This window comes from Oryctolagus cuniculus, chromosome 3 (assembly GCF_051225735.1).
Source record: "Oryctolagus cuniculus isolate XC-2025 breed Fujian yellow rabbit chromosome 3, ASM5122573v1, whole genome shotgun sequence".
Taxonomy (NCBI): domain Eukaryota; kingdom Metazoa; phylum Chordata; class Mammalia; order Lagomorpha; family Leporidae; genus Oryctolagus; species Oryctolagus cuniculus.
The window spans coordinates 125,263,565-125,276,138 of record NC_142869.1 but is presented as its reverse complement, the minus strand read 5'-3'; the positions used below and the strand labels follow the sequence as shown (position 1 = coordinate 125,276,138).

Sequence of the window (12,574 nt, the reverse complement as noted above, 5' to 3'; positions counted from 1 at the left end):
CCTCAGGCTCAGAGGTCGGTGGGAGCTCTGAAACTCACTTTGGAAATCACATTTTAGAGCTGAAAAAGCCTCAGGATCATTCACTGCAATTTCTTCATTCTACAGATGAGGAAACTGACACCCAGAAATGTCATAGAATTAGAACATTCGGTAAATTGGGCCAGTCAACCTGTCATACCCAAGCATACTTCAAAATTTGTAAAAATTCAATGAAAAGATATGTTAATGTTGGTGCAAAAAATTTGAAATCCGAGCATAGTTTTTTTTCAAAATATGAATTTTCCATGAACTTTCTGAAGACCCTCATACATGTGGAATAAAACCAAAGGTATTTTTTAAAAAGCACTGTGATTGGGGCCATTGCTGTGGCATAGGAGGTTAAAACCCTGGCCTGAAGCAGCGGTTCCCATTTGGGTGCCGGTTCTAGTCCTGGCTGCTCCTCTTATGAACCAGCTCTCTGCTATGGCCAAGGACAACAGTAGAAGATGGCACAAGTCCTTGGGCCCCTGCAACCACGTGGGAGACCTAAAGGAAGCTCCTTGCTCCTGGCTTTGGATCAGCGCAGCTCCGGCTATTGCAGCCATCTGGGGAATGAACCAGTGGATGGAAGACCTCTCTCTCTGTCTCTACCTCTCTCTGTAACTCTGTACTTGAAATAAATAAAATAAAATAAATCTTTTTTAAAAAAAGCATTGTTATCTTCTCACATCAATATTTTCACAGATTTTTTTGATTCACTTAGAACTCCTTCATCAGTCAGTAACCATTACTCATTAGCCCATCTCTTTTAAGCTTTGAAAATAAGGAAATGAGAAAGACAATCCTTATCTTTTAGGAACTCACAGACTTTCAGAATCCACAAAAGCAGACAAACAAATGCCTGTGAATGAGGAAGTTATGATAACCACATCTTTAGAAAGGCAGGCTATCCTCCTCCAGCAAACTTTCCAAATGAATAAATGCCCCACTGCCCCATGTCTGGCTTCACTTACTCTATTGCTCTGATGGCCATGACCTACGTGCTAATAGTGGTGAGCCATAAAAGGTGAAATTACCTACTAGTTGGATCAACCGCTTTCTACAGCAGTTGGTTTGCAAACAAATGTCAAGGCCCAGTACCTGACCATTTGTTTTAGACTTACTGCCTATTGAAGTGGTCACTGCAGAGATTTCCTGGTGCTCTCAATGGTCTCCTTGCCCTGTTAGTTCCTGAGACCGTGTGCAGGTAGCACATTAGCAAAAAGTGTTCTATTTCCTCCAGACATAAAACCATGGTAAATCTGTTTATAGAACCACATACCACCTAGTATTTGTGGTGAAAACAGAATCTCTCTCCTCTGATTCTGATGCTGCTACTTAAATTCCTCTCAGCGCATGAATGCCCTTCTAGGCAGCAGTCGTGTGTTGTGGCTGAAGACAATGATGATCATAAGAAGTAAGGAATTAGCTGATGATTGCCTGATGTGATTTTAACAACAAGAGTTGGCTGTTTAACATCAGTCTCTGCCTTAATCATTCCTTTCCTTCTGTGAATTTTAATTTATAAGATTTGTGAAACCTTATCCTCTTAAAGAAACCTTTGTAGCCTGCATATCACTTACTGGAAGTGGCGGTTTGTTTCTCATGCTTACTCTATACCTTTTACCTAAGGTGACCACATGTCTCAGTTGTTTCTATCAGGACCTGCCCAATGCTGTGACCCTAGTTTAGTTATTGATAGCAACTCTTTTCATGCACACAATGGTTTGTTTGGGTGATGAGTTATATGGACCACAATAACGCCTCCCTTTACTGCATCCTACTCTGCCATAGCGATTCACTTGCCAGGTTGATGTACTGTGTGTGAGTACTTGGAGAGCATGACCCTGTCTTCGTTTCTTTGGATCTCATAGCTCAGCACAGTGGCTCGATATCTGCCAATAAACCTAAGAGTAAATAAATGAAAGAATATCTATAATGACAGTTCCTTGAAACGAACACATAATTTTGGTGTACTCTGTGCAGTTATTGTAGTAGTTTCCTTTTCACGATTACAACAGAAAACCTGAGGCAGTTCAGTTTGTCAAGAGAAAAGATTTATTGGCTCACACTCAAAGCCAAGGCAGAGCAGCCCTGTTGCCTTGGACTCTCATGACGGTGGTGGAGGGCAGTCAGGGAGCAGAGAGAAGAGGGCCAATGTGGTGAGAGAGGAAGGAGGTAGAGAGACTGGGTTCAGCTTTCATAGCAATCCTATTGTGTGGATTACTTTTTGACAGCACATCCCTAACAACCTAAGGACCTGCTTCTAGGCCCACCTCTAAACACTGTAATTGGATTATTCCCCACTCTCTCAGTAATATTAACATCTTACTTTGGAGTTTGAATACTCACATGAATTCTAAAGCAAAATCATATTCTAACCATAGCAGTTAATAAACAGTCCAGTTGAATCACAGACTTTAGGTACACTCAGAGATGCCTATGCATCTAAAAATAGCCAAAACAACGTACAGCAAGACTGACTGACAGAGTGAAAAGTATAACTGCTGAGGTTAGGATTGGGTTTCAGAAATTTGACATGGTTTTTGAACTTTCATTGTTTTGTGCGTTGTTGTTTTTGCACTCCATCCTGTTTTTTCACCTGTCATCATACACAGAATGTCAGAAACTTTGTAAGAACAGCTTTTCTTAGGAGTTGTCACAGTTAGCTGTGGAAAGCCGTTTCTGTAGTTTGTCTGAGGTCATCTGAATTTCTGATAAGGCCTGAAAAAGTCACAGAATCGGTGGGAGATTCTGCAAATATGAACTGAAGGATGGAAACCTTTGTGGTTTGTGGATTGTCAGCCAAGGCCCCCGAGTCTTCAGTGCAAGTGTATAGTCTGAATAATTATCATTTTTCTTTTATAACATACCATGGGATGACCTTCAAAATGTAATTGTATTAAAAGTCATATTTACTGTGTACAACCAGGATGTCTGAGTGGGGCTAATTGTCTCCAGCTTAGGCGAGAGTTGCTCCTGTCAACCTGGAGCCCCTGTGTTCCCGCCTCAGGGAGAACAGACTCCCTGTCATGAGCCCACCCCAGAGCCCTTCTCAGCTCTCTTGGGATTTGAGCTTGGGATCTTTTATTCAGTGGAGCCTTTTTTTTTCTCACTGCTTTGTTGACAAGCTACCAAAATCCATCACATATGCCAGGATATGCCTGCAGAACTCTGTCTTCCTCAGAAAACAAGTTCTGACAGCCAGGTCAGCAATTATGGGCCCAATGGGAAGTCAGCTTGTACTGGCACTTCTCAATACCTCTGGGATGGAGGGCAGCATGTGCTGGATTTATCTTGACCTGAAAGAAGAAATTTGTTAGTTGTAGGGCTTGCACTTATCCTGAGGACCCTTGACTTAGCCTTCATATTCTAGGGAAATCTGCCAATGCATCATGATCTTAACAAACCACAAATTGAGTTGAATGGAGTTCACAATAATGAGATTCTAAAAATCAATTTTGAGAAAGAGAGGGAGATTGTCCACTCCAGGAAGTAAATATCTAACAGCTGTGTTTGGAGTCACTGGCATTTTAGATGACAACACAATTGGGTGGAGTGATTGTTTGGAACAGCAATTAGCTTGTCATTTTGCACACCTGCATCCCTGGGTTTGCGTCCTGGCTCTGCTTTTGAACCAATTTCCTGTTAATATACATCGTAGGAGGCAGCAGGTGATGGCTGAATTTTGTGGATACACTTCAGCAGGAAATTGGAATCAGGAGCAGAGCTGGGATTTGAAGCACACTCATTTGGGATGCAGGTGACCCAAGTGGCATTTTAATCACTGTGCCAGTGCCACACTCCAGTCACCCAGTGCCTGTCTTGAAATTTAATTGCCATTGTGACATTGCTGGCAGGTGGGTCTTCTGTGGTGTGGTTTGGTTTCTCACAGGACTGGGTGAATTCTCAAGGAAGGAGTTAGTCCTTGCTCCTGCAAGCTGGATGTGTTGCCATGACCATTAGGTGTTATAATAAAGTAAAGATATCTCTCCTGGTTTTCCCTTCTACACACATCTCCTTGCCTTCCAGTATCTTCCAGGAATTGAAGCAGCAGGAAATCCATGCTTTTTGACTCCTCAGCCTGCAGAACCATGAACAAATTTAGCCTCTTTCCTTTATACATTCCCTATCCGAGAGTTTCTATTGTAGAAAATAGAAAACAACTAAGACAGCAGGTGATCAAATGCATTTTACCAGAAAAAAAAGCCCTTTCTAAAAGCAAAGAGCCCTTTCTAACAATCCAAATCAGTCATGCATTTTCCCTACAGAAAATGCTTTAAGAACTATTTCTCCTTCAATCTCAAATTGAAACTCACATTATTTTATTTTTGCTTGGACCTCCATCCTCAGAGACTTGACCATGGTGCCAACTTGTTTACTCCCCACTGCCCTCGGCATCCTGCACTTCAGTGCAGAGTTTGTAAAATCTCCGTGCTGTGATTCAAGTATGATTTGTCTTTTCTTTCCCAGGGGTCGAGTTTAAATTTGCACAATCGTTGGTGGTGTTGGGACAAATGCCCCTTTGTCAGGTGTGGAGTCATGGCTGCAAAGGCTGGCTGTCATAAACAAGTCTTCCCTCTGCATTTGTTCTCTTCCACATAGAATTCCTTTATAAAAGGCTTTACTTATTTATTTGAGGGGTAGAATTACAGAGAGAGGAAGAGACAGAAAGGTCCTCCATCTGCTGGTTCACTCCCCAAATGGCTGCAAATGCTAGAGCTGGACCTTTCAGAAACCAGAAGGCAGGAGCTTCCTCCAGATCTCCCAAGTGGGCACAGGGGCCCAAGCACTTGGACATCCTCTACTGCCTTACCAGCCCATAAGCACAGAGCTGGATCAGAAGAGCAGCAGCCGGGACAGGAACTGGCACCCATATGGGATGCTAGTGCCACAGCTGGAGTCTTAGCCTATTATACCACAGCATCACCCCCCTTCCACATATACTTCTGCCCTGAGGCCCTCACCAGAACGCAAGCAGATGCCAATGGCACTGTGCTATTGGACTTCCCAACCTCCAAAACCATAAACCAAAGCATATTTCTACTGATAATTTACACAGTCTCAAATAATCCGTTATAGCAACACAATATAGACTGAGACATTCCACAAGCATCAGAATCACCCAGGAGTCTCATTGATGTGCTGACTTCTGTGGTCCGTGCTCAGGGTTTCTATGTCATACATCCATGGTGAGGTTCTGAATCCTATCCTTCTAACAAGCTCCCTGGTAATCCCAATGCTGCCAACCCAACGAATATGCTTGTAGGACCACTGCTCAAACAGGTCTTTCCTTATAGGCCCAAGGTCTGAACCTACACTCTTCCCCTCTGCCTCAATGCCTTACTCTACAACTCATCTGCCTGACTCTCACGCAACCCTTAGGACTCAGGAGAAGTGTTGCCTCCCTCTTTATGTCCTGATATCCTTGCCCAACTCTGTAGAGGGCTGGGCCCTCCTTCCCCGGGTTCCCCCAGCACAAAGCACTTTCCTCCTCCCCACAGATGTGAAAGTATGTGTTTGCTATCACACTTACCCCTCTGCCCTGTGCTGCACACAGAACCCACCTTGTTGAAGGGGTCTCAACAAATGTATGAATGCAGGTATCGGTGGGTAAAGTGAAAACATGAGAATCAATTGGAATAGAGGATTTAAGTTCAGTGGAGTTAGCAGGGGCAGAGAGGGCATCATGTGTGTATCCTAAAGGTATACCCCAACCTCAGCTATTTGTGTGATTTTCCCAGTCCTCCTGGGAACAGCCACAGCTCTGGGTGACCTTGATCTGTGAGGGAAGGAGCAGGTGCCAAAGAGCAGGGGCTCCAGGAAAATTCCTCTCAACCATTAAGGAAATAAAGCTTCCTGTTCAATACCATCCTTTCTCCAAATTGGACTCTTCCTTCTTACCCACACACACTCGGTCATGCTTGTGCACAGGTGCATGCTTTGTTCTTGCTGCACAAATCTTTTACCTCCTGTGCCATTCTTCCACAATTCTCCCAGTTCTTTAATGAGGAAGAATCTACAGCTTCAGGGCCAAGCAACTCATTCTCTTGTGTGTGCCTCTGGGCAAGATTCATCATCTTTCTTAGTTTTCACCTTTTAGCAAATAGGGGAATATACGGAGCTCTTGGGACTGTGAAGACCATTAAATTAGTGAATGTGTGTTCATTATTTCATTTTTCCCCCTGGGGAATGGATTATTTCATTCTAAGGAACAAATCTCCTAGAATGTCTTGGGGAGATTGTTATGGGAGTATGGAAAGTCCATTAGTTTTGCTGATTATTTTCTTGGTGCCCTTAAAAATGCATTCTGAGGACATCACATGCCTCTCCATCTGCCATGAGTAGCCCATCTCTATCATCTGTGCACCTCCCAACACCCTGTTTTTTCTTTTCTCTGCTTTTTTTTTTTTGTTTTTAAAAAAGATTTATTAATTTACTTGGAAGGCAATTATAGAGAGACTAAGAGAGACAGAGACAGATATTTTCCATCAGCTCGTTCAGTGGGCCAGGTCAGAGCCAAGGAGCCTGGAACTCCATCCATGTTTCCCACATGGATGGCAGGGGCTCAAGTATTCAGGAAACCTCCTGCTGCTTTCCCAGGGGCATCAGCAGGCAGCTGGATGGGAAGTGGAGCAGGTGGTATTCATATGGGATGCAGGAGTCCCAGATGGCTTAACCTACTATGCCACAGTGCCAACCCTGCTACTTTCCATTTTAAATGCAGTCTATCTAACAGTAGTTGTGGGTACTGACTATTTTCCTTGTACTGGGTGATACTTAAATATTAAGTATTTAGTGGTGGAAACCTTTAATCCTTCTTTACCCTCTGTTTCTCCAGCTGTGAAAAGGCTGATGCATTGCATGTGTGACTCAGTTAACACTGCAAAGGTTCAGGGTGCTTGGCTGAGTTCTGCACCTGGGCAGAGTGTTGCTGTCATCACAGTTCAGGGGAGTAGAGGGAATTCATGAACTTGTCCAAAAGCCTGGTTCCCTGCTCTGTAATGCCTCACTCTCCTCTCTGCCCTCATGAGTCCTGACCATTACATCACAGGGGGCTGAGACATGCCTTTAGAGGAAGCTCAGTCTCTGAGTGGGATTGGACAATGTGGTTCTTAGGGGTGAGGCATGGGATGTAGGCACAGTGGGACAGTGTCTTGCTCAGGCATTGGTACCATATTGGTCACTTACTCATTTCAGAAGAGTTTCTGGACAGAAGAACCTTCTAGGTGCAGTGTTAATCCATGGAGTAATGTGGCAAACTGCTCCTATCTGGCCTTGTCTTCATGGGATGCACTGACATGTTTGGGAGCTGAATCATGAACACAAAAGGAAACAAAGACGCATCTAATTCCAATGGCAATGTACAGTGTGAGGCAATCACAGGAGCTCTGAGAGAGACTGATGGGATAACTTCTCAGGAAACAGGCCAGGAATCAGGCTGCCAAGCTGGACATCAGATCACCACAGGAAAAAAATTCTGTTTACTCAGCATTGTTAGATCAGATAAGGTTGTTCCAGTTCCAGCTCTGCCGCCTTCTGTGCGCTTCTCCACCTCTCTGCACCATGCTTTTCTCACTATAAATGAGAGTGAAGACAGCACCTTCCTCAGAGAGAAACAGATCCAATTAAATAAGTTCACCCATGACAATACACTCAGAAAATTGCAGAACTCACAGTGTGGGCTCCATTCATATTTGCCTAACCCCACATACACATACACATACATGTGCACACACACACAAGCACCCACTTGTGAACACACTGAAAGCATAGTGTACTGGACTAGAATGACAGCTGAGGAGAGACACAGAGGATGCAAGGAGAGAAATGGGCAGAGCCATATCATGTGGGATTCTGGAGACTGAAGTTAATTCACAGCATAACTTGTAGTGATTGGGAAACATCCAGCCAGTAGGCCATATGAGGCCAGCAAACTGATTTGGTCTGGCAACACATAAAATTGAATTAATACATAGCAGGCTAAATTTTAAGTTGATAATCTTATAATCCCATAAATGATGTTACAAATATTCGAACGGCCTTTGGCAGAAAAAAGGTCCCCCACCCCAGGAAGGAACTTCACTGAGGGGCTTTAACATGAAGTGTGATGCTTCTCTCTCTCTCTTTTTTTTTTTTTTAAGATTCATTTATTGGCCGGCGCTGCAGCTCATTAGGCTAATCCTCTGCCTTGTGGCGCCGGCACACCAGGTTCTAGTCCCAGTCAGGGCGCCGGATTCTGTCCAGGTTGGAGGATGGCCCAAGTCCTTGGGCCCTGCACCCCATGGGAGACCAGGATAAGTACCTGGCTCCTGCCATCGGATCAGCGCGGTGCGCCGGCCGTGGCAGCCATTGGAGGGTGAACCAACGGCAAAGGAAGACCTTTCTCTCTGTCTCTCTCTCTCTCTGTCCACTCTGCCTGTCAAAAAAAAAAAGATTCATTTATTTATTTGAAAGGCAGAGTTACATAGAGGTAGAGGTAGAGGCAGAGAAACAGAGAGGTTTTCCATCCGATGGTCTACTCCCCAGATGGCTTTAATGGCTGAAGCTGCGCCAATCCAAAGCTAGGAGCCAGGAGCTTCTTCTGGGTCTCCCACATGGGTGCAGAGGCCCAAGAACTTGGGCCATCCTCCACTGCTTTCATAGGATACAGCATAGAGCTGGATTGGAAGTTGAACACCCGGGTCTCAAACTGGCGCCCATATGGGATGCTGGCACAGGCGGCGGCCCTACCCGCTAGGCCACAGCACCAACCCTTGCTTCTCATGTTTTATAAAGAGTAAAGAATGGGTCAGAGGGAGCAGCAGAAGTTGAATACAGGAAGTGTCAGGTGGAGTGTTGTGGAACAGCAGTTTGAGCCACTGCTTGGAAAGCTTGCATCCCATATCAGAGTGCAGGTTTGAGTTCCAGCTCTGCTGAGCTTAGGATACTGCTTCTTGTTAATGCTCTCAGGAGGCAGAAGATCATGGCCCAAGTACTTGGGTCCTGGCTTCAGGCTGTCCCAGAGCTGGCTATTGTGGTGGGCATTTGGAGAGTGAATCAACAGATGGAAGATCTCTTTTCCTCTTCCTTCTCTGTCTCTCCCTCCCTTCCAACACTCTGCTTTTCAAATAAATAAATAAATAAGAATTTTAAAAATGAATGCAAATGACTAATTAGGCTGTTTTCAGAATATGGAATGTAGATGATGAGGAGGAGAACTTGAAAGCATGCCTGCTCAATGTGACAGGAAGGACTGAACTCCAAGCCCAAATAGCATGCTTTCATGCTATGATCTTGTACTATCTTCAGATCATGTTTAAAATCTTCACCACTGAGTAGGCTGCTTGGGTCGAAGCCCAGGTCTGTCAGATTCCATATATATATATATATACACACACACACACACACACACACACACACACACATATATATATGTATATCCATCTTCTATTAGTCAGCTGTTTCCTACTTTACCTAAAATAACTGAGAGGGGTTTCTTGGGACAGAGCAGGGTCATTTTGGCTTGCAGTTTGTAGGTTCAAGATCAGGTGGCTTTGTTAGTCTGGTAGAGGTTGTCACAGCTAAGCAGGTGCAGAGAAACAATTCAAGGTAAGCTAGGAAGCAGAGAGAGAGAGAGAGAGAGACAGAGACAGAGACAGAGACAGAGAGGAACTAAGCCAAAACCAAACTCAGATTAAATAACCAACCTTCTTGGGAGAACTGCCTTCTGTGAGCAGCCCTCAATGACCTACAGACCACCCACTATGCCTGCCTCACAGATGCCATAGTTAAACCAAGTCTCCAGCCTTAATTGATCAACCCTCAACAGAGACTTTGGAGTTTAAAAGTCTGCATGAATTTGGAGAGCCAAGTTCTGCTCTATCATTAGCAGTTCCCTTATACCCAGTGGCTCAATTTCCCAATGTCTCATGGAGCTGGGTTTTCTGAGAAGTAGCTCTTGTCATCCACACTGACATCATTGGTCAAATTGCTAGTGTGGCCTGACTTTTGAAGAAATGGAATGTAGATCATAACAGCTGTGCTGGATGGGGAGAGGAGTTGCAGTTCAGTTACAGGAGAAAGGAATTTCAGCAACCCAGGACTTGAATGAAAAGGAACTCTGTCCTTTGGGAGGTGTCCTCTTGGCCAAAGGCATCAAAGTATGGGGTAATGAAATGAAGTGTTGGAGGAAATAGCAAATAATGAGTATTCATGTGTTTCTATTGAAACAATTTTTTAAAAGATTTATTTATTTATTTGAAAGGCAGAGCTACAGAGATGCAGAGGCAGATAGGGAGAGAGAGAGAGAGAGAGAGAGAGAGAGAGAGAGAGAGAAAGAGGTCTTTCATCCACTGGTTCACTCTCCAGATGGCCACAGCAGCCAGAGCTATGCCAATCGGAAGCTGGGAGCCAGGAGCTCCTTCCGGGTCTCCCATGCAGTTGCAGGGACCCAAGGACACGGGCCATTTTCTACTGCTTTCCTAGGCCATAGCAAAGAGCTGGATCAGAATTGGAGCAGTCGGGATTGGAACAGGTGCCCATATGGGATACGGGCACTGCAAGCAGCAGGTTTACCCGCTATACCTCCGTGCCAGCTCCTACTGATTCAATTTTAGCATGATCTTTCTTATTGCATCTTTATAATCAGGTGTCACAGTGAGTACAACATCACATGCTATTTTTCAAGAAAGAATGTTAGACCCCTAGTATTGACACAGACATGCACTGGTTGGGCACTGTGTCAGTGGAAGAGTTGCTCCAGCAGACAGGCTTCTCCTTTAGTTCAGTGCTGCTCACAGGGAGCAAAAGGCCGAGCTCATCCATGTTGTCTCGCATCAGAGGGCCCTACCTGCCCTATCTCAGACTCTTCCCAGTGTGCTGGAGACTCTCATGAGGCTCACAGTGTCATGATGGTGTGAGGGGCTGGATGTAGAGCAATAATTTATGTGCAGTGACTCCAACATGGCACATAATGAGCAAAAGTGCAGAGGTGTGTCCTGTGCTACACTAAGTTCCAACACCATCTGCATAGGGGAATAGGACAAATGTTACCAGGAATAAGAGAGGAATTTAGACTGTTGTGCAAAAGACACAACTTGTGCTTGTCTCAGCTACAGGAAATAAAACTGGGATGCAGATGTCTTTCTGTCCATCCTTTGATCTACCATGGGTGTCATTTAGGGTGAGAAAGGAATGACAGCCAGCACAGTGGGCTGGTGGTTAGGCATACAAGGCTCCCTCCTTGCATCTTAGTCATTGCTACAACTCCTACTCCCTACTGTTGAATTAATTAGCATAATGTGCCAAGCACAATGGCATCATTTTATATGTGCTATCACTTTATTAGCACATTTAATTCTCACAACAGTCTTCCCTAATGCACATAAGGATCTTCATTTTGTAGACAAGGCAAGCAAGATGTAGTGAGCTAAGGTTGCCTTGGGTGAACAAGGCAGCATAGTTTAACATCATGTTCGCTCGTTTCTATACGATGATTCTCATTATTCCCTGACTAATGGTTGCTGGCTGCCTGTAGCACCCATGTGTCTGGGGAAAAAATCCATGTCAGACAACAAATGTGGGTGTACTGATGAGGTGAGCTGGGGAGGCTCTGAGCAGGGTAAGAGTTTGTGAAAATCTCTCTGTGTCTGAAGTTTCTCTTACAGTCCAGGGAATCATCAGCAACTTTTGTTTAGAGTCACTTTATTCCACGGGGATTAATTGTGAAGTTGTTTAATTGAAGGAAAGTGTGATTTCATTATTCTTTTGATTTTGGTATCTGAGACTTACAAAGGATGTTTCTAGATCTTTGGTTAGAAAAGTACTTCATTATTGTGTTTGCTCAAGCTGAGTGTTTTAATTGCTTTATGAATAATAAAAAATGTGTTTTACCAGGTGCTGGATTTTAAACAAGAATAATTCCAACCATTTCATACTCCTATTTGCCACCATCTCACTCACCTAAGACTGGATATAATGGATCTATTTCAAGTTATCATTAAATAGGCTTGTATTTTTTTAAATGGAATAAGATCTCACAGTAAAATTTTTAGAATTAAAAAATAGGAAAAATATTGTGGAAATAATATGCAGTAATAATACTCAGAGTGCCTCTCAGCTTTTTGATACAAATCTCTCAGAGATGCTTATACTCACCTAAATCATGATTCTCTGACCTTCTCCCTCTGCTTTAACAATAATGAATGGACATTTTGTTCATTAGCACAAAAGCGACATATGTGAAAAACACAGGACAAGAGAGAGATCAAACGGATACAAAGAGACATTGAAAAGTTAACAGAAAAATGAAATTAAAAGTTAAGTTTATTTTAATGCAAAAATATTTTAAAGTCACTCAGTTTTTTTTTCCATGATATGTATCTTACATGAAGATTATGATGTTTCTTTGTGCTTGCCTTGTCTGTTAAAATGTCAAACCTTCTTTTACGGCTAAAGGGATCCTTCTCAACACGAAGTTCTAGGAAGATAGTACTATTCAATCAGACTCAGCATAATAAAGTATATCTATCCCTCTGTCTAATCTTGAGCCTAAGGTAGGAGGTCAAATGGGTCT

The 12,574-nt window shown here is 43.6% G+C and overlaps 1 protein-coding gene across 2 annotated transcripts in view; it reads left to right on the top strand.

The window, feature by feature from the left end:
* The window catches only part of CNTNAP5 (contactin associated protein family member 5), a 991,178-nt gene that overhangs the window by 424,612 nt on the left and 553,992 nt on the right, over window positions 1-12,574 (top strand). The gene's annotated exons all lie outside the window — the stretch shown is intronic.